This window comes from Meriones unguiculatus, chromosome 8 (assembly GCF_030254825.1).
Source record: "Meriones unguiculatus strain TT.TT164.6M chromosome 8, Bangor_MerUng_6.1, whole genome shotgun sequence".
In the NCBI taxonomy this organism is placed as follows: domain Eukaryota; kingdom Metazoa; phylum Chordata; class Mammalia; order Rodentia; family Muridae; genus Meriones; species Meriones unguiculatus.
This window is the reverse complement of record NC_083356.1, coordinates 56963475-56987353: the sequence shown is the minus strand read 5'-3', so window position 1 is coordinate 56987353 and position 23879 is coordinate 56963475.

The following is a 23879-nucleotide window of genomic DNA, read 5'->3' as shown; positions in this document are numbered from 1 at the left end:
TGAAATTTCCATTTTTTCCAATCAACTGTTGTTCAACAAGGTTTCTGCTTACTCATCTCAATTCTTTTTGTGCAGTGACTGAGGTCCTGTAGTCCAAAGCTTCTGGCACCAGGCAGGAAGGCTTACACTGAATTCACCATATTTTTCTGAATCTTAGAGAAAATGAGCAGTAACTACTCAGCTCCTAGAGGTGAGAAGTGACTCAAACACCTTATTATTTGGATGAAGTTAATAAGCCCATTGAAGGTGAACTCTTCAAAGTGAAATTATAAAATCCTAATCTTGCTTTCTAATTAGTTTTGCTTTGCTTTGTTTTGGTAACCATTAGGCATTTATGTATCAATTTCTTTTAAAAATTAAAAACTGTTATGTATTTTCTGTAATTTAATATCCTCTATCTTTCCTCTTTATATACTTTTTCACATGGCTCACATTATTTTCATGGTCAATGTATATTCCTGGTAGCAAACTATTTCTTTTTATCTTTTTAAAATTATTATTATCATTTATTACAATTTATTCAATTTGTATACCAGGTGTGACCCCTTCCCTTGTCTCCCCCCAAACCCATCCTCCCTCTCTCTTCTACTCCAATGCCCCTCCCCTAGTCTACTGATAAGGAAGGTCCTCTTCTTTTTCTATTTGAACCTAGCCTATCAGGTCTCATCAGGACTGGTTGCATTGTCTTCCTCTGTGGACTAGCAGGGCTGCACACCCCTAGGGGGAGGTGATCAGAGAGCTTGTCACTTAGTTCCTGCCAGAGAAAGTCCCTGCCCCCTTTACTAGGGACCCCACCTGGAGACTGAGTCTATGGGCTACATCTGAGTAGGAGTTTTAGGTCTTTTGTGTGCATTGTTCTAGGTTGGGTTATCAATCTCTTCAGGGCCCCCAGGGCCCCCAGGGCTCAGTTATTATGACTCCATTGGGCTCCTTTTGGACTTTTTGACCCCTCCAGGTCTTTATATCTCCCTCTGCCAACAAACCAAGTAATCCAATTTAAAAATGGGGTACAGAGCTAAACACAGAATTCTCAATAAAGGGATATCAAGTGACAAAGAAACACTTAAAGAAATGCTCAGTGTCTTTACTCATCAGGGAGATGCAAATCAAAACAACCCTGAGATTTCACCTTACACCCATCAGAATGGCTAAGATAAAAAAAAAAAAAAAAAAAAAAAAAAAAAAAAAACAACTAAAGTGAAAACACACACTGGAGAGGATGTGGAGAAAGGGGAATTCTCCTCCATTGCTGGTGGGATTGTAAACTTGTACAATCACTTTGGAAATCAATCTGGTACTTTCTCAGAAAATTAGGAATAGTGCTTCCTCAAGATCCACTTATACTACTCCTAGGCATATATCCAAAAGATGCTCAACTATACAACAAGAACATTTGCTCAACCATGTTTGTTGCAGCTCTATTCGTAATAGCCAGAATCTGGAAACAACCCAGATGTTCCTCAATGGCGGAAAGGATGCAGAAATTGTGGTACATTTACACATGGAATACTACTCAGCTATTAAAAACAAGGAAATCATAAAATTTGGAGGCAAATGGTGGGAACTAGTAAAGATCATCTTGAGTGAGGTAACACAGAAGCAGAAAGACACACATGGTATATACTCACTCATAAGTGGATATTAGGCATATAATATAGGATAAACATACTAAAATCTATAGTCCTAAAGAAGCTAAACAACAAGGAAGACCCTAGGGAAGATGCTCAATCCTCAATTAGAAGGATAAATGCAATATACATCAGAAGCAGGAGAAGACAGGGAAAAGGACAGGAACAGAGGGCCTCTGAAAGACTACTATCGAGATATCAAAGTAGAGGCTGAGACTCATAGCCAAGCTTTAGGAAGAGTGCAGGGAATGTTACTAAACTATTTTTTAATTAAATTTTTATTTTTTATATTAATTACAGTTTATTCACTTTGTATCCCAGCTGTAGCCTCCCTCTCTCATTCCGTCCCAATTCTGCCCTCCCTCATATCCATCCCTGCCCCTCTCCAAGTCCACTGATAGGGAAGGCCCTCCTCCCCTTCCATCTGACCCTAGATTATCAGGTCTCATCAGGACTGGCTGAATTGTCCTCCTCTGTTTCCTGGCAAAGCTGCTCCCCCGTCAGGAGGTGGGGGTGATGATCAAAGAGCCAGCCACTGAGTTCATGTCTGAAACAGTCCCTGTTCCCCTTACTAGGAAACCCATTTGGATACTTAGCTGCCAAAGGCTACATCTGAGCAGGGAGGTTATATCCATGAATGGTCCTTGGTTGGAGTAAACTATTTCTTAAAGGTATTACTCCGTATGCTATCAGAAGCACCCTTTCTAGAGAATTATAGCACCCCAGAGTTCAATATTCAGAACTTTCATAAATTTAAAGACACATTTAGAAATGAAAGAGGAAGAAGGTGAATGGGGAGAAGAAGGTATAGGGGAAAGTAATACTAAAATTGTTAAGTCTTCCAGAACTCATTGACAAAACCAGATTTACCAGAAAAATCTTAAATATTCCTTGCAAGTAGACACATTTACATCTACTTTAGAAAAACACCCTCTTTGGGGGAAGAGTAGATTTTCATGTTTTTTAGTTGATATTATCACTATTATTTCTAATAACCCATCATCTCATCCACAGAGTAGCTATTTCACATATTTTTTTTACAGAATCCTATTATATAGAAATCTACTCTTAGCTGATACATATGCTATACATAATTGTACTTATTTTATGACAACTTGCACTTGAGATTCAAGTGTGATCTTAACTCTTTGATTTAAATATTGCTCATCATCAATATCTCAGTTTAATGAAAAGCAATATCATTTTTAAAAGTAAGCATTAAGCTTGGCATATCCCAGTAGAGCAACAACTCTATAAGGAAGGTTTATCTAAGTAAAGCATCTTTATCAGACATTTCAAAAACAGGAGAAAATAATATGTGACATGCAGGAAGACATTCCAGGTTATTATTAAAGTAATGTGTATGAGAAGAAGACAGGTTGAAAGTTCTTGAGTAGAAATAAGAGCTGTACTATTCCAGGAAACAAATGCACTTTTATCATAGAGAATAAATTTTAGATGGGTAATTCTTCAAACATATTTTTGAAAGCTACCAAGAAACCTCTTAACATGGAGCAAACTAAGTGGAGCAGAGGAAGGACAATTTGATAGATTGAGTTTTGATCCTGTGTTATTTCTTTTGAAAAGTTGGTGGTCTAACTGACCCAAAGTTCCTGACTATTGATATGATAACTTTGCCCCAAATCCTAAAGATATTTCTGCTAATCTCATAATTTGTATACTGTGATGTCTAATACTGGTTGCCTACTTGACTACATCTGAAATCAACTAAAATCCATGCAGCTGGGCATGTGAGAAAATCAAGGGATTTTCCTGATTAAATAATTTGAGATAGGAAGACCCATATTAAATTTGGTCCACAAATTCTGGTGGTCGCACACATAAAGAGATATAGAAGAAGGGAACGTTTATTTTTTGTCTGCTTGCCCTTACTCTTGCTGGCAAGTTCTTCTGTCATGTTGCTAAAACTTTCTTTTTATATAGTATTAGATTCTGGATCCTTGACTCAAAACCTCCAGTGCACACAATAAAACCATGGTTTTACTTCTACAGCATCAGAAGAAACTATCTTTCTGTTAGGTATGGTGAGGCACACCTGTCCTCCTACTTGGGGGACTTACAAGCAGGAAGTTCACCACAAATTCTAGGCTATTATGATCTGTAATTGGAGCTCCAGGGTAGCCAGGGTTATGTAGTGAGACCCTGTCTCAAACCAAACAAAACCAAAACACCTCCCTTAGATCTCAGTTTACTGCATTAAGTCAATGTCTTTAAATCATCTTCAGCCTAGTGGTTTGTATAGACCAGCAACTTTGGCTAGTGGTTTTTAGACCACATCTTATTTAATAATCACAACAATACAATGAGTTAAATGTTATGCTAATTTCATTAGTGTCAAAATCATGTCATGGGAAGATTTAAACAGTTCTTAGCAAATATCACACAAAGGATCAAGGCTATTCACTGAAGGTGGTGAAAGATATATGATGAACTTTTAACCACTATGTGACATGCAGGAATATTTCTTAGAAAAAGAAATTTAGTCTTTATGGAGAAAGTTGTCAGATGCCTTAAGGCTTCTCATTGAGAAATGCAAGCAAAGCAACTAAAACTGTAGCAGCGTGAGAAGCTTCTTTATTGGGTAATCCAATATTATATGTGGCTTTTCCTGTGATCTTGGAATATGAGTTGTGCCATAAATGTAAAAAACAAGATGTGCCAGACATGACCATTCAATACTTAGCCTGTTGATCATCTTTCATCTTCAGGCTGTATACAAGAGGTTGATGTGATATATCTGGTTTAAAGGTCTATAAAGACAATTTCATTAGACAAGTATTAGGATATTCACACCTAATTAGGATATTTCAAAGGAATTACTGCAAGACATTACTACAGATCTCCAGTGGGGAAAAGCTAAAATATAAGTGGCTAACAAGGAAGCCACAGACAGAAAAATTAGTCTTACTAGAAGCCATCTGAAATATTTCAACAAAAAAATTGCTTAATAGGCTGTGAGACCTCTAGACTTTAATAGGAAAACTCCCTGTGGGTTATAGTAGTCCCCGATGAGGAAGCAGCCAGCCTGATAAGGAAACATATGCATCAGGGGTCCTTCTGTGAGAGCCCCTACAGTGGGAGAATGCTTCCAAATAACTTCAGTATCGCAGATAAAGGATGAGTATCTCATACCATAAAAGGCATAAATGAGAGATGAACATTATCTGAGTTTTTCCTTCTTCCTTTAATTCTCTGTCTGCTGCCCTTCTCATTCATATCTCATTCATATCATCTTCCCCTGACTTTGATATAGAATTATAATATCTGGGGGAAGAAAATCAGTCAAATTTTGGAGTAAATAAGAATAAGCAGATGATAGTGCTTTCTTGTCTACCTCAGGTCTCAAAGTGGATAGAAATCAACAAATGAGAGCTTGGGAGAGGCAGAGTCTGGGAGGTATAGCTTCCTGAGACTGAAAAGGTTGACGTTTTAATGGCTAGACTAGATGATGGTCTGAAAAATGGACTGTTCATAAGTTACTTCTAAATTATTAGAGATGCTGCAGAATCCAGCCAAACTGTTACACAGAAGAAACAAAACAAGCTCTAAAGTGAGTTTACAGAAGTCATGGTGTGACAAAAGAAAACCACGTGATTTTTATCCCATAAATTATAACTTATCTAGAAATTGAATAGAGTTAGGATTCTCAGTCAATACTTCCTGTAACAGAGTAATAGAGAGCAATAGAAAGAGGATAAAGTGCAGGTTTGTGTGGCAGGGGGCTGGTGAATAGAATGTTCATCTGTCATTTATGTCTTCATTATTGTCGTATGACATTTTAGGGTTTTTGAGGACATTATCTCACTGTGAAGATTCATAGGCATTTCCATGGTGGAAGTGTATCTTTGTAGTTATATCTTGGCTACCTGGTCAATCCCATATATCACCTAGACTTGGATTCTAATTCTACTTTGATTTTTTATTATTTTTTACATACATTAATATTTTGTTAGATTTTCAGATTTGTTTTTCTGCCTCCATCTTCATCCTTGCACAAAACTACCCACAGCAGCTTCCACTGCCTGATTCCAAACTTTCCAGGACTTAATATGAAATCTAAAACCAAAACATTGCTCTTATTATCGAGCCACAACATTAGTAAATTTTGATATAGAATGAGTCTAGATTCTGGTCTCAGCTCTTTCAATTTTACTCCCCTAATGAAGAAATGTCATAGAGTGAAAAATATGATCTGACCAAACAAGCACAGTGATGGCATCAACCTTCCATCCTTAGAGGTTCTTAACAATTCCTAAGGAAAAAAAGTTCTAAGAATTTTTCTATTTCATAGTATTGTATTTACCTCTTAAAAGGGCTGAACATATGCCTACCTTCCTTTAACACCTGATATGGGCTTGGAACTATGCTAATAATTTAGTACACCTTTCTGTAATCCTAATGACACCACCATGTTGAAAACAATTTACCCACTGTAAATAAATTATCTCAGAGAGGTTTAATGAGTTTCCCAAGAATGAAAGAACTGGATTTTTCTGATCCAGGAAAAAAAAAATTGGCAAAAATTGTGATTCAGGCACAATTTATAACAGATGTTGGAGGAACATGTTTGTCATAAGTCAAACTCCAAATGGCATATTTAGGAATTTATAAGAAGAACACTTCAAAATATTAACTGAGAAACAAAATGGATAAAGACAGACGGAAGGAGAGTGCTCATCTCTGGCTAAGATCCCAGCACTAGAAACTGCCAGATATCATAATTGAAGCCAGTGTGTGGACTTGTCCCCAGCTGTAAACAGATACCTATTGTGAAGCAGCGCTGGAGTTGGGCAGCATCAGTTAGAACATCAAGATGCATTCTCACATTGAAGATGGCGGGGAATGCGGATGAAAGTTACCATTCTCACCTCAGACTGTGTCCTTGTGACTGACAGATGAAGGAGCTTTGACGACTGCTAAAGGACAGCTTGCTCTGTCAGCGACATGATTGCATCCTTCAGCAGAGCCTGACTGGAGAGAACTTTGCTGCTGATCTGATGTCAACATACACCTTTATAGAATACATGAGCTTTCTTGGTGCTATTTTTCTGTGGATCGCACAGCAGGGATTCACTGAAAAATAGCAATATCTGTTCTAGTAGTCATAACACTCAGACATGGAGGTTACTATGTGGCTGTGAGAGTACATGTAGGAGGCCACAGATAAAATTTCAAGTTGTTTTTGAGGCTACTAAACAGTCATATTCGTGTATATAAACTCTGCAACAAACTATCTTTTTACATATGACCTTATAATTAGTGATGCTTGTGATTTAATAATAATAAATGACATGAGCTCCAAGCACTAGGTTTTAAGTGACCATAGGTGAAGAAAACAAAGACAAGTTCTGAATCTCAAAACCACCATTCTGACTATCAAATGGGAATCAATTGAATACTCAGCTTCTGTGGATTCTGCTCAGTGATAATTTTCATAGTAGAAATTACATAATTTTTATATTTATTATATAACATTGTAATAACTTGTGCAACAGTAAAATCATATTAGATCCTATGATAAACATAAAAGTCAGCCTATGTTATTAAAATGATTGAATAGAAAGTACTGAGACCAAGAACTTATGAATATAAACTCCAAATAAATCAAGTACACATTCAGTATTGTTTTGATAATTGTAACAAATGTAGCATGCTCATGGTAGATATTAACACTACTAAGCAGACTAAATCTCTATGGAAATTCTGTCCTATCACCATGAGGTTTTCTTGTTTTGCTTTGTTGTTGTTTTAATTACAAAACTCTGTTGAATACTTTCAGATGTGCCTCACAGAAATAGGGGTGGAGTAAAGGGGGAAAAAGAGAGGGAGGGCAGAACCAGGAAGAGATGAGGGAGGGGGTTACAATCGGGATGCAAAGTGAATAAATTAAAAAAAAAACTTAATTTTTAAAAGACATATTGAAAAGAAACAAATTCCTCCCCTCACTCCCAGGAATGACTCGCATGGGGGTAAGGCTATCTGAGGTGAGGGAAATAGCAAAGGGATCCACAGAAGATGCAGAGCAAAGGGAATGCCATGGGTCCTGAGACCTGTGAGCACTCCAGGAGAGAAGGTAAGCATGATGAGTTCTGCTCTAAACACACACACACACACACACACACACACACACACAGAGAGAGAGAGAGAGAGAGAGAGAGAGAGAGAGAGAGAGAGAGAGAGAGACAAAGGGCAACAAGGCAGAACACAAGTCACAAGTTGTCTGTGGAACTCATTTGTCTTTTTGTGTTCCTGCTTCAAGACCTCCAAGTCCCTCTGCCTATAGCATAGAGACCATCATTTCAGCATTTTCCCAAACCTGAGTGTCTGCTTTTTCATTTCTTGGCAGGCAAATTTGCCTTTATCATCTCTGGCCACAGTGGCAGCAATCGCTGAGACTCTACCTCCATGTCATCCTCTCGCTTCGTCCAACATTGCAGAGCTCTTGTTTCCTTTTAACCTAAACTGTTATGAAATTAAAAAGTTATTTTAATTTTTTTCATTTTTAAGTCTTTTTGAATTCCCAAGAAATACTCATTACCATCTCTTCATATTGATTTCCATGTTTTAATTACATCAATTCAATATTGCTGTACTAAGAATTCTTACAGGGACACAGAACAAAACAGTGCTTAAACCCAAAGATTTTGTAATCTAGAGTTGAACATGGAGTAGGCCTTGAAAGTGCCATGGTGTTCATTTTACAGATGGCTAGCTGCTGCTTACAGAGGCTGAGATCTGCCAAAGGCTTTATGATTACAAACTATTTGCCTGTGAGATGCCATCATGACGTAGATCCCAAGACCATCGTGGGAGCTGTTAAGGAAAAACAAATCTTCTGTGAGCCTTTGTACTTCTGGGAACTGAGCACTTTCAGTCAAGTTCGTATATACTGTTATATCCCTGAAACTCTCTAGTTGATGAAAAAGAAAGACTTTAACAGTGCACAATAAAATAATCTTAAAGATTGGTATTCCAGCCATATCATCCAATTACATACCTTCAAATTAAATTCATAGATACATATTCTATGATACACTCTGTAATTAGTTTTCAAAAGTCTGTGTTCTTTTCTAATTTTTAAAAAGTATCTATTTTTTTTGTTTTATATTTATTAGGCGTTTGCCTGTTTATATGTATGTGTACCATGTCTGAGTCTGATGCCCAGAGAGGCCAGAAAATGTTGTGGGTTCACTGGAAATGAAGTTACAGATAATTGTCAACCACCATGTAGATGCTCGAAATCAAACCAGGTGGTCTGCAAAAGGCACAGGCGCTGTGAACCACTGAGCAATTTCTCAGTTCCCGAGTTCTTAAACTGAGAATGCTGGCACACAACTGCGTAGTACCAGCACTCAGGAGGTGGAGGAGGAGCAGCAGGACCATGCTTTCATTCGTTGCATGATGGAAACCTATCTTAAAACAAAATAATATGAACATTACATAATGCACAACATAACATGGGCATGCCATTGGCTCCAAATCAGAAAAAAATAGTTTCCAATTCCATCAGTGATACTTCCTAGTCTCATTTTTAGTTACACATGCTGCTGAGCAACAATTTCTTCATCTGTAAAATGGGAATACTAACTCCTTAAGAGGTTTTTGAAGACTTAACTAGATGACTGTATGTGAGTCACCAAACAGTTTGACAAAAGGGAAGAGCCAGTAAACATTAAGGTCAGAAACTTTCTAGGAGATAAGATTAATGATACTGGCTGAGGGAGAGTGGGAAAGTCAAAGAAAAAGGGTAAAGATAAGAGTGTTTATATACTGCATCATAATACATAACTATCCAGAAGAACTGCTGATCAAATGGGTGAAATTCAACCACTGTGCCTTTTCCTGGCCCACCCCCCCCACTTTCCCAGGGAGACTGACACCTCTATTATAGCACAATAAACAGGTAAGAGAGGAGACATTGAATCAGTACAAGTTTATTGACTGATGTTGAAATTCTCTGAAAACTTAAGCCCCAGAAGATAATTTATGTTTCTCCATCACAAGAAAAAGTTCTTATTCACATTTGACATATTATAAATTGTTCAGTACAGTGTGCTCATCTAAATGATGGACTTCTTAACCCATTTTCTTTTCCTGTTTGAAAGTTGCTTTTAGTTTAAGTTTTGAGTTTATTTCTGTATATGAGTTTGCAACCTCAGAGCTATGAACATCTTCAAATAAGTCAGCTCAATATTAAACATGTAAAATTCCCATCATAGGAAATGAACTGCGTAACTTGGGGTTGCCAAGTTGAGCTTCTGACACTATTTGGAAAGTCCTATGTGTACAGTGACGTTACCAGTACTGATCACAGTTGTACCAAATCAGTGTTTCAATATCCTTGATAGTAGCTTCCTTGTTAACACAAAGTAACAAAATATACCAAAGCTAACATGTCAGGTAGCTGGAACCCAAACAGATGTGTGCCCATTTCCTGTTATCCACTTGAGAATGGTTGGCCTGTGCAAACAATTCAGACTAGGGTGCTTTAACAACCTAGTTGTTAATTTGGGGCTGTTGAGCCCAAAATATGTTGATTTGAATGAGACAGCTTATGACTAAACTTATTCTGAACAGGGACAACAACAGACATGCCAAAGTAGACAGAGGAAAGCTTAGGAGGCCCCAGTTCTACACAAAGGATGACTAGCAACTATGGAATAGTAGGAGCAGAAGAAATAGATTTCCACAGAAAGAACATGCCAAATAGTTATCTAAACCAAATTATATATATATATATATAATATTATATGCAACATTATCAGACTGATATGGTTGCATTTATGTACTTAAGCTTATGTATATAAGTTTGTGTGTGTGTGTGTGTGTGTGTGTGTGTGTAACAAAGAATAACAAGGCAAGAATGTGAAAGAGAGTGAGATGGGGCATATGGAATGGTGTAGAAGGAGGAAAAGAAGGGAGATAATCTAATGTACTATAATCTCAAAAAAAAAGAAAAATAAGTATATATTTAGGAATACATGTGTATACATATATCTATATGTATGTATCAACATTTAATGGAAGAAAAGGTAATGAATTAAAAGAAAGCAAGGAGGGTTATATGGGAAGTTTTGAAGGAAGAAAAGGGAAGAAGAAAATGTAATTTTATTATAATTTTTAAATGATTAAAAACTTTCAAAATTAGTTTATAAGTTACAGCATCTAAAGTGATACAATTACCAGCATTCTTGAGGCCACTGGAATGAGAAAGAGTCCATAGCAAGCAGCTTTAACTTTGGCAATACCAGACCATGGTTTATGCTTCCTGAGACTGACTTGTATTTGCTACATGTGGATGCAGCAAAGATTAAGAATATGTCACCTCCAGTTAGGCAGACATATTCTCCTTTGAAATGTGTGGCTTGTGTTACTAGAAGGGAGAAGTACGAGTGGGTATACTCCAAGAGTTTCTGGTCTCTGACCACTCAAGAGGTAACTGGAAGGTTTGAAGTAAATTGCTATGTCCCCATGCCATGTGATGTGCATCTCTGCTTAGTCCAAAATATTTAGTAATATTGTTTAGTGGTCCCTTTCTAGTAAATGCAAGTAGCCCACTTCTTCTCCATTGGCATACCGGTACAAATTATAAGTTCCACACATGGATAAATGAATTGCAGTTATTATCTTGTCTTACAATGGCCCCCTTGAGGAACTGCCACCCTCTTCTTTCTAAAAAGAATAATTCTGGGGATGTATAAAATGATCAGCCACCAGCCTATAAACTGACAAAGCTGGAATTTGTAGTACAATGTTCCCAGCTCCATGAGTTCATGCTCTTTACCTTCTTCCCCAAGAGAACACATTAAGCCTCAAGGATGCAGCTTACTTCACTCTGCCTTTTTTCCTATCTTTCACTTTTGCAAGTGGCCAAATCTCCAACATACCAAGTGCAAACTACTTTGAGAATTTTTTTAATATATAAATAGGATAAGGACATATTACTTAGTCTGGAAACTTAGCCTTTTAGAGAGCTTTCCCCCCAAAGGATTTGACAATTAACCTTTAAAACATTTTAATTTAGCAAGCTGATAGAGGAAATTGGTAGAAAATTAGTCAGTTTCTGTTCAAAGACATTCAAATGCAGTGAATAATGGCATAGTTACAAGGTAAGTTTGCTTCCACGGATAATTAAGAAACATGTCATGGGGTTGAGAAAAATTAAAAGTTTCCATGACTGTTCTGTATCCTTTAGCTAAAGAACTATCTGTAGAATAATAAATATGCTTCTCTGCTCTGTATAATTTGGACAGCTTGGTATTAGGCCACCCCCAAAGATGCAACACTTCTCTTAACGAAGCCAAGGTTTTTCTGCCCATTAATCTGTCTCTTCCATGAGAAGCCTAACATCTCTTCCGAGAGACACACAAGATTCTTTCATGCAGCTTCTCTGGTAAATGAAATTCAAATATTAAATGAAAGTATGGACACTGAAGGCATAGAACATCAAGGATGTTAGACTGTGCAAGGATTTAGAATTATACACATTCACTGATTTTTTTATAATTTTTAGTTTTCTTTTTTATATTAGTTACAGTTTATTCACTTTGTATCCCAGCTGTAGACCCCTCCCTCATTCCCTGCCAATCCTACCCTCTCTCTCTCATCTCAGTCACTGATTTTCAACACATAACTGAATAAAAAAGAGCCTTGTTAGCAAGAGGAAATGATTTCACCATGGTCGGACGTGAAGGTCAAAGAAGGAGTTATGAAGAACAGTGACAGAGAACTTCTCTCGCGGGTCTGTACGAAAGTGTCTGTATTTCTCAGAGGAAATGATTTATTGAGGTGATGTCCACTTCATTACTGTCCTCAGTGTGGGTCATGGAGAACTATTCTCTTAAGAGTTTCCTAGAAGAGAACTCTGGTGAAAAGTGAGGATGATGTATATTCTGTCACTTTACTCAAAATATACAAAGTAAAGTGTCATATTGAGTCTAAAAATTTCATTTAAAAAAACTATTTATTATAAATTAAAAATATGAATTTTAAAAATGATATCTGCATGTGTTTACATGTATGCATCAATGTACATTTGCTCTTACAGGACCATGGTTGTGGAGGTGAAAGGACAACTTTGAGGTTTATTTTTCTCCTTGCATGATGGATCCTAAGGCTTGAACTCAGGTTGCTGGGTTTCATTGACAAGGACCTTTACCCACTAAGCCATCTAACCCTCCCTTACCTTTGTCTGATAAAGTATTTGTACACAAACACTTAGCCACAGAAATCTCAACAAAACAAAGCTCATATCTGACCCCTTACCTCCATCTTACACAGGCTTTCTACTTAATGACTCCTGCTTTCTTTTTCATATGACTTGAGTCAGAGAAGATCATCACTTAGTTTCAAAAGCAGTGCTCTCTGAATTCAACCATTATCTGCCACTATGTGTTTGCTTTTGTGTGCCACTCTCCTGCTCCTGGGATACCCAAGACTCTTTCTACAACTACTTATGTGCCCTAATCTCCATCTTGTTCTCACTTACCCTGTGTTTCCTTATAATTTCCAGAACACTTTCCCAGATTACTTGACCTTCATGTTATTTAACATGTTTCATCTAAAATGAGTTCTTTCTCCACTTTTCAGTCTCTTACTCTTAATGTTATTCATGGCACTATTCACTAACAGTATTTTACAAAATCATATGTTGATTACTTTATTCCTTTTCTCTTTTGTTAGAATGTAAATTTTATGATCAGCAATCTCTTGGGTTCCGTTTCATTTCTACAGCTTATACTGACACACAGCATGTACTCAATAGGCAAGCATTAAATGCACGAATGAAGAAATCAATCATGCAGAGGCCCAGCAAGAAATTCATGGAATATATTCAAGATTTTCTGGTTTTGGAAAATGGCTGACTTAATTCAAACAAGAAATTTCTAGCAATCAGGAAAATAAACAATAAACTCACATAATACATTATATAATATATTAAACAAATCCAGAAAAAAGTAAAGATTTTACAACATAAAGTTCTATAACTGTTGCATAAAAATGACTTAATATCTTCTTGCTGAAATATATGATGTTGTAATTTCTTACATAAGTTGCTTTTCTGTGTTTTTGTTTTGTTTTTATAAATAGGGAATTTTCTATTCAGAAGACCAACCTATTCAGGCTTAATCTCCCCTGAAAAATATTCAAAAGTTCCATGACTTTTAGTGAACAAAAATGAAAAGTATTTTTCTAACAACCTAAATGTTAAAATGTTAGATTTTGTTACTTTGAAGTTTCTGAGAACATAGCAAGTGCTTGGCTCTTGAATTTCACATCATTTGCATTGATTCGTTGACATTGTGAACTCTGTGTTCAACCTTTATAACCTTTGAGAAATCAGAGAAAAGCAATTAAAGAAAGATGTATTTTCTTGAATGTGTCAAAACTGAGGAGTCAGCATTATTCACAGCCATCAAGAACTTCAAAAGAAATTATTGCCTTTGGTTGGAGGAGTCACTTGCTATCACTGAGGAATTATCTGCTTAAAGGACAAAATAAAAAGTAAGCATTGAAAGTTACCACTAAATTTCTAGCTGTCAATAAAAATGAAAAATTATTGCCCTACTTGCTCCCTCGCTTGGTAACCATTTAGAAGTTGTGTTTTCAAAGACAAGCTTAGGAAAAATTGATGGTGGGGGACATTTTTCATCATTATGTGAGCAGCAGAGAATGCTACAGAAAGAAAAAGAGCTCCTATAGGGAGGCATTGACTGCAGCAGAAGCCTGGGTGTGAAACAGTGCCATTGGTAGACTTGAATACAAATGAGTGTAATGGTGAGAAAATAAAACAAGTTAAAAAGAAAATAGAGAAAGCAATGGGATGCTAATTTAGCCATTTCAAATAAGGTCAAGAGAAGTGACATAATATACCAACAACTTCCAGTGGAACAGACCCTGTTTCAAGGTTTCTGACTTTGATCAAGCTTTGTAAATATTCTATAAAAAATTTTTTAAAGTGTGTGTATTCTAATTGTTTCCAACATACTCTTGGCATGTTATATTAAAATTATTAAGGTTATTCCTTAGTCTTCAATTATTTTACTAATATATTAAGACCTTTTGACTTAGTAATGTCTAGAAATATGTCATATTTCATTATAGTAGTAGATTTGTATATGTTGACTTCTAATTTCTTCCAATTTTTATGTTTTCATAGAAGCATATATTTCAGAAAACTGTTGAGTCCCATAACATGAGAGTCAGTTGTCATTGGAGAAGACTAGAGACCAAAGGAAGCAGAAAGGACTGGAGAAGTGGCTCAGTGACTAAGAGTGCTTGCTGCTTTGCCAGAAGCCATGAGTTTGGTATTCTGCACCATATTTCAGAGATCACAACTGTTCATTACTCAAGCTTCGGATCATCTGATAATCTCTTCTGGCCTTTGTTGTTATCTGAACTCATATTCACAAACCCTCATAGACACATAATTAAAAGTAAAATCCATAAGAAAGAAAAAGAGAACCAGAAAGCAGAAAGACCCAAAAATTTACAGAGGACATTTTATTAGGCAAACATGGGTTGTGGCCACTTACAAATTATTTGGTGCTCTTAAAAAACTTTTTAACATGTATGGTGTCAGTTAAGAAATATTCTCAGTAACCTTTACTAACTGCAATCTACAGATTCAATGCAAGTCTCATCAAAATACCAACACAATTCTTTACAGACGTCAAAAGAACAATTCTCAATTTCATATGAAGAAACAAACAAACAGAATTGCTGAAACAACCCTGCACAATAAAAGATCTTCTGAGGGTATCTCCATTCGTGATCTCAAGCTGTACTATAGAGCAATGCTAATAAGAACTGCATGGTACTGGCATAGAAACAGAATGGCAGATCAATGGAATCAAATCAAAGACCCAGATATACACCCACACACCAGTGGATACTTAATTTCTTTTACACAGAAGCCAAAACCACACAATGGAAAAAAGAAAGCAACGTCAACAAATGGTGCTGGTCTAACTGGATGTCTACATGTAGAAAAATGTAAATAGATTCATATTTATCACCCTGCACAAAACTAACATTCAAGTGGATTAAAGACCTCAACATAAAACCAGACACAGTAAACCTGTTTAGAAGAAAAAGTGAGGAAGAGCCTTGACCTTATTGGCACAGGAGACAAGTTCCTGAATAGAACACCAACGGCACAGGCTCTAAGATCAACAATTAATAAATGAGACTTCATGAAACTGAAAAGCTTCCGTAAAGCAAAGGATACTGTCATCAGAACAAAATGACTGCCTACAGACTGGGAAAGGATCTTCACCAATGCTATAACTGACAAAGGGCTAATATCTAAAATATATAAAGAAGTCAAGAATTTAAACACCAACAAAAAAGTAATACAATTAAAAAATTGGATAGAGAGTTAAACAAAGAACCTTCATACTGGCATAACACAGTTAATAAAGCTACCCAGTTTATTGCAATTTTACAAAAACAAAAACAAAGGAATTCTTAACAGAGGAATATTAAATGACATGGAAACGCTTAAAGAAATGCTCAACATCCTTAGACATCATGGAAATGCAAATCAAAACAACCCTGAGATTCAAGTTTACACCCATTAGAATGGCAAAGATCAAAAACTCAAGTGACAACATACACTGGAGAAGATGTGGAGAGCATTGAATTTTCCTCCATTGCTGGTGGGAATGTAAATGTGTACAACCACTTTGGAAGTCAATCTGGTGCTTTCTCAGAAAATTAGGATTAGTGCTACCTCCAGCCTTACAACTCCTGAGTATATATCCGAAAGATGTTCAACCGTACTACAAGGACATTTGTTCAAATATATTCATAGCACCTTTATTCATAATAGCCAGAATATGGAAACAACATAGATGCCCCTCAATCAAAGAATGGATACAGAAATTGTGGTCCATTTACACAATAAAATATTACTCAGCAATTAAAAATAAGGAAATCATGAAATTTGCAGGCAAATGAATAGAAATAGAAAAGATCATTATGAGTGAGGTAACCCAATCAGAAAGACACACAAGGTATATATTCACTTATAAGTGGATATTAGCCATATAATACAGGATAAACATACTAAAATCTACACTTCTAAAGAAGCTAAAGGAGGTCCTTAAAGAAAATTATTAATCCTCATTCAGAATGGCAATTGGGATAGACATAGGAAGTGGAAGAAGACAGAGAACAGAACAGGAGCCAACCACTAAGGGCCTCTGAAAGACTCTATCCAGCAGGGTATTGAAGCAGATGCTGAGACTCATAGCCAAACTTTGGGTAGAGTGCAGGAAACCTTATGGAAAAAGGGGGATATAAAAAGACTTTAAGGGGATGGAAGCTCTACAATGAGAACAACAAAGCCAAAAATCTGAGCCCAGAGAGGGCTGCAGAGACTGATGCACCAAACAAGCACCATGCATAGAGAGGACTTAGACATTCTGCTCAGATGTAGACCATAGGCAGTTGAGTCTCCATCTTCGTTCCCTAGTAAGGGAAGCAGGGACTGTCTCTGACATGAAATCAGTGGCTGGTTCTTTGATCACCTCCCCCTATGGAGTACAGCCTTCCTAGGCCACAGAGGAAGAGGAGCAGCCAGTCCTAATGAGACCTGATAGGCTAGGGGCAGATAGTAGGGGAGGAGAAGGACCTCCACTACCAGTAGACTAAGGAGAAGATTATGGGGAGAAGAGGGAAGGAGGATGGGAGTGGGAAGAGATGAGGGAGAAAGCTAGAGCCAGGATACAAAGTGAATAAATTGTAATAAACAATAAATCAATAAAAATAAAACACTATCCACATCTCCAACCTACACAGTACTTTCTACTGACCACCATAATAACTTGGTTTGTTCCAGAGGATGTATGTAGGCATGCCACACTTTTGACAGAATTTAGGCAAAATGCTCTTTAGAACATTTACAACAGGTTAGCTGTAGTTACAGCATAGAGGCTCCTTTAGCCCACATATTTAGAATCACTCTCTCTTTGTGGTGAATTGAAACTTTTGTTGATATATAGAGATGCCAGTTCCAGTTATTTTTTTTTCATGCCTTAAATTCTATACTGTGTAGTAATAACATAGTACTTTTCAGCTTTAATTTTTTTCCTAAGCTGGACAGACAGAGAGAAGTTAGAGTACTTGCTGCTTTTATGGAGAAACTGCATTCAGGTTTCAGGACCACTATGGCAGCTTAGAACTTGTAACTCAAGTTTCAAAGGGTCTTCTTGTATCTATAGACCCTTCATGTGTAGGATTCACACATATAAATGCAAGCTAAGAATTCATACATGTAAGAAATAGACCTACAGGGTTTCTAGGATTATGGTGAAACACCATGACAAAAACAATTTGAGAAGGAAAGGTTTTATTTTACTGACACTTTTGTATAATACTTCATCATGGAAGAATGTCAGGGCAAAACCTCAGACAGGGCCTCAACCTGTTCTAAAAGTCATTCTTATCCAAAAATAATTTAGAATGTTATTTAAAAAGAAGCTATTCTAAAACAGAAACAGCAAAAAGATATAAAATTGAGTTTAACAAACTATGTGGAAACCACATTGGGGACTTAAGTTCTCCTGCTGAATGATATTTAAGGGGAATTCAATGGTTATATATATTCATGAAATAAATTTTTTTCAAACTGTCATGAAACATAAAGAGACTGAAGTATCATGACACTACCAAATATTTAAGCTCATTTTGAAGTTATAGCAATTATGTCTTGGTTCATGTGGTTACAGAAAAATGGACATTGGTATAAAAAATTAGAAACATATACAAATATAGAGTTTTTATATGTGCCAAAGTTTACATTCAAATAATTTGTGGAAAAAGACTATTCAGAAAATGGAGCAAAATAAGGTCATTATGCCACTAAGATGGTGGCGACCAGCACACACCCTATCTGAGGGGCATAGGATCTGAAATTGGTGAGTGAAGAACAACTGAAGATAGAACATCCATATTGAGGCTTCCTGAGAGAGAGAGAGAGAGAGAGAGAGAGAGAGAGAGAGAGAGAGAGAGAGAGCTGAAACAGTTTGGATACGGGTCACCTGTGGAAGTCTCCAGGGACGAGAGTGGTGAATATTCATCCCTGCTACACTTCCCCTTGCCCCAAGCATGGGTCTCCCTGCTCAGCTGAGGAAGCAGTGGTTGCCCCAAGCATGAGCCACCACTCTCAGTGAGCAAAATGGCACAGGCAGGCATCCCAGGACTGTGGCTACAGCGGGGAAGCGACTAGTCAAGGCCCAAGCCTCCATGCTCTGTGACAGACATGGCAGAGGCAGTTATCCCAAGGACCGGCCTCCCTCCCCAGAGGCCAAACAGTTGGCACTGAGATGATGGAACTTCTGCACTCCCATTTGCTCCAGCAGGCCCAAATCTGAGAGTAGAGAACAGGGGAAACCCATGTGCTTTCCAATTATGCCTACAAGCCAGTGAGTGAGCTTTCAAGTGAGTGCTTGCAGAGCCCCAGATCTAGGGTCCCTCTATGCTAGCAGACAGACATCAGATCCTTCCCACCCACACCCCCATTGTGGGCAACTAAGGGATCCTTGGGACAGCATTCTCAATATTGAAGCCCCTGTTCTGTGGGTCTACCAGTGGAGTCCAGGCAAACAATTCCTGGAGCCCAGATAGATCTGAATACTAGGAAGATAGTACAATAGGCCTGTAGACCCCTGAGGCATTCAGGGCGCATGCACATGCACATTGCACCACAAATAGCACCAGCACCCACACTCCCTCCCAAGCTTAAACTCCACCCTTCCAGGTATCTACATGCTCTAGCACCCTCTCCCTTAAGGCACATTTCCATGCACACGCCTGTGCTTGCACATTTGTGCCTCTGACCTTTCTTCCTTAGCTACAGCTGAATACCAGCATCCACTCTCAAACCAGTGGATCTCTCTCATCTTCCTAAAGAATACTCTGGACACTATAGATAGACAGACCATTCTGAACTACAGACTACAGGAACAAACAGTGAAGGTTACAGATAAGCAGATGGCTAGAAGTCAGCATAAGAACTTATCCAACAAAAATTGGGACATCATGGCTTCACCAGCAACCCCCCAAATCAAATGGATATGCTAATTAATCAGAAACAAGGAAAATGATTTTAAAGCTATGCATATCCAGTTATTAGAGGCTCATAAAGAAGAAATGAACAAAACTCTCAAAGAAATACAGGCAAAACATTCAAACAAATGGAAGCACATTTAGAGGCACAAGTAGTGGCATATAGAGAGAAAATGAACAAAAAGTTAGAGTCCATCATGGAAAGACAAGAATCTACAATGAAACAGATGAAGAAAATGGTGCAAGACATGAAAACAGACTTAGAATCAATAAAGAAAACACAAACAGAGAAAACCCTGGAGCTGGAGAATGTAGAAAAAAAGATCAGGAACCAAAAAGGCAAGCATCAGCAACAGAATACAAGAGATGGAAGAAAGAATTTCAGGTGCTGAAGATACAATTGCAGAAACTGTTATGTCTCTCAAAGAAAAAGTAAAATCAGATAAGTTCCAAACACAAAATATCTAAGAAATCAAGGAATCCATGAAAAGATGAAATCTAAGAATAAAAGGAATAGATGAAAAAGAAGATTCTAGGCTCCAAGGTCCAGAAAACATTTTCAAGAAAATCATAGAAAACGTTTTCCCAACTTAAAGAAAGAGATGTCTATTAATGTACAATAGGCCTACAGAACACCAAATAAACTAGACCACAAAAGAAACTACTCATGTCACATAATAGTCAAAACACTAAGTCTACAGTGTTTTGAAAAAAGAAAAAATATTAAAAACAGCAAGGGAAAAAGACCAAGTAATATATAAAAGTAGACCTTTCAGAATCACACAAGACCCAGAAATAAAACCACATACCTATGAATACTCGATACTTGACAAAGAAGCCAAATCCATTCAACGGAAAAAAGACAGCATCTTCAACAAATGGTGCTGGATCAACTGGATGTCTACATGCAGAAAAATGAAAATAGATCCATATTTATCACCCTGCACAAAACTAAAATCAAAGTGGATCAAGGACCTCAACATAAAACCAGATACTCTAAATCAGTTGGAAAAAAAAGTGGGGAACAGCCTAGAACTCATTGGCACAGGAGACAACTTCCTGAACAGAACACCAACAGCACAGGCTCTAAGAACAACAATCAATAAATGGGACCTCATGAAACTGAAAAGCTTCTGTAAAGCAAAGGACACTGTCATCAAAACAAAATGACATCCTACAGATTGAGAAAGAATCTTCACCAACCCTTTATCTGACAGAGGGCTAATATCCAGTATATATAAAGAACTAAAGAAGCAGAAAAGCAACAAACCAAGTAATCCCATTAAAAAATGGGGAACGGAGCTAAACAGAGAATTCTCGAAAGAGAAACATTGAATGGCAGAGAAACACTTAAAGAAATGCTCAACCTCTTTAGCCATTAGGGAAATGCAAATCAAAACGGCCCTGAGATTTCACCTTACACCCATCAGAATGGCCAAGATGAAAAACTCAAGTGATAACATATGCTGGAGAGGTTGTGGAGAAAGGGGAACCCTCCTCCATTGCTGGTGGGAATATAAACTGGTACAACCACTTTGGAAGTCAATCTGGCGTTTTCTCAGGCAATTAGGAGTAGTGCTACCTCAAGACCCAGCTATACCACTCCTAGGTATATACCCAAAATTTGCTCATGTACACAACAAGGACATTTGTTCAACCATGTTTGTAGCAGCTTTATTTATAATAGCCAGAACTTGGAAACAACCCAGATGTCCATCAACAAAGGAATGGATACAGAAACTGTGGTATTTTTACACAATGGAATACTACTCAGCAATCAAAAAGGAGGAAATCATGAAATTTGCAGGCAAGTGGTGGGATCTAGAAAAAATCATTCTGAGTGAAGTATCCCAGAAGGAGAAAGACAAACATGGTATATACTCGCTTATATAAACCTACAAGATACGATAAACATAATGAAATCTACACACCTAAAGAAGATAATCAAGAAAGTGGACATGGGCAAAGATGATCAATCCTCATTTAGAAAGACAAATGGGATGTGCATTTAAGGTATGACAGGAATCTACCACAAAAGGCATTTCAAAGACTCTACTTGGCAGTGTTTCAAAGCAGACACTAAGACTCATAACCAAACCCTCGGCAGAGTGCAGGGAATCATATGAAAGAAGGGGAGTTAGTATGATATGGAAAGGATAGGAGGTCTACAAGGACCAAATATATCCGGGTACAGGGTTTTTCTGAGACTGACACTCAACCAAGGACCATCTATGGATATAACCTAGAACTTCTGCTCGGATGTGGCCCGTGGTAGCTCAGTAACCAGTTTTCCAAAGTAAGGGGAACAAGGACTATTTCTAACAGGATCTCAAGGTCAGGCTTCTTGAATCCCCCCCTCCTCCCAGGGGAGGAGCAGTCCTGTTAGGTCACAGAGGAGGACTCTATAGCCAGTCCTGAAGATACCTGATAAAACAGGATCAAATGAAAGGGGAGGAGGTCCTTCCCTATCAGTGGACTTGGAAAGGGGCAGGAAGGAGACCAGGGAGGGAGTGTGGGGTTGGGAAGGGAATGAGGGATCGGGATACAGCGGGGACACAGAGTTAACAAAATGTAACTAAAAAGAAAAATAAAATTAAAAAAAAGAATGTCAGACCTATTGAAGCAAAAATACTCAATAAAATACTTGCAAACTGAATCCAAGAACACATAATAGATATCATCCACCATGATCAAGCAGGCTTCATCCCAGGCACGCATGTTCAATATATGGAAATCCATCAATATAATCCACCATATAAATAAAGTGAAGGAGAAAAAACCACATGATCATCTCCTTAGATGCCAAAAAAGCATTTGACAAAATCGAACACCCATTCATGTTTAAAGTCTTGGAAGAGATCAGAAATACAAGCCACATACCTAAACATAGTAAAGGCAATATACAGCAAGCCTATAGCCAACATCAAACTAAACAGAGAGAAACTTAAATCAGTCCCACTGTAATCAGGGACAAGGCAAGGCTGCCCATTCTCTTCTTATCTCTTCAACACAGTACTTGAAGTCCTGAAGTCCTAGCTAGAGCAATAAGACAACTAAAGTACATCAAGCGGGTACAAATCAGAAAAAGAAGTCAAAGTGTCTCTATTTGCAGATGATATGATAATACACATGAGTGACCCCAAAAATTCAACCAGAGAACTCCTTCAGCTGATAAACACTTTCAGCAAAGTAGCTGCATACAAAATTAACACAAAAAAATCAGTAGCCTTCCTGTATAATATCACAAACAGGATGAGAAAGAAATTAGGGAAACAACACCCTTCACAATAGCTACAGATAACACAAAGTACATTGGTGTGACTCTAACCAAGCAAGTGAAAACCTGTTTGAAAGAAACTTCAAGTCTCTGAAGAAAGAAATTGAAGAAGATATCAGAAGATGGAAAGATCTCCCATGCTCATGGATCAGTAGGATTAACACAGTGAAAATGGCCATCCTGTCAAAAGCAATTTACAGAGTCGATGGAATTCCCATCAAAATGCCAATACAATTCTTTACAGACCTTAAAAAAACAATTCTCATTTTCATATGGATAAGGAAAAAAAATAATTGTTAAAACAATCCTGTACAATAATAGATCTTCTGGAGGTATCTCCATCACTGTTCTTGAGCTGTACTATAGAGCCACAGTAATAAAAACTGCATTGTACTGGCAGAAAAACAGTCTGGAGTATCAATGACATTGAATAAAACACACAGAAATAAACCACACACCTTTGGACAATTGATTTTTTGCAAAGAGACCAAAACTATACAATAGAAGAACGATAGCATCTTCAAAAGATGGTGCTGGTCTAACTGGATGTGTACATGTAGAAAATGCATTTAGATCCATATTTGTCACACTGCACAAACTTAAAGTCCAAGTTGATAAAAGACCTCAACATAAAACCAGATACACTAAATCAGTTAGAAGAAAAAGTAGGAAAGAACCTAGAACTCATTGGCACAGGAGACAACTTCCTAAACAGAACACGGATAGCTATAAGAACAACAATCAATAAATGGGACCTCATGAAAGTGAAAAGTTTCTGTAAAGCAAAGGACACTGTCATCAGTGACAAAATGACAGCCTACAGATTGGGAAAGGATCTTCACCAATCCTGTATCTGACGGAGGGCATATATATAAGGAACT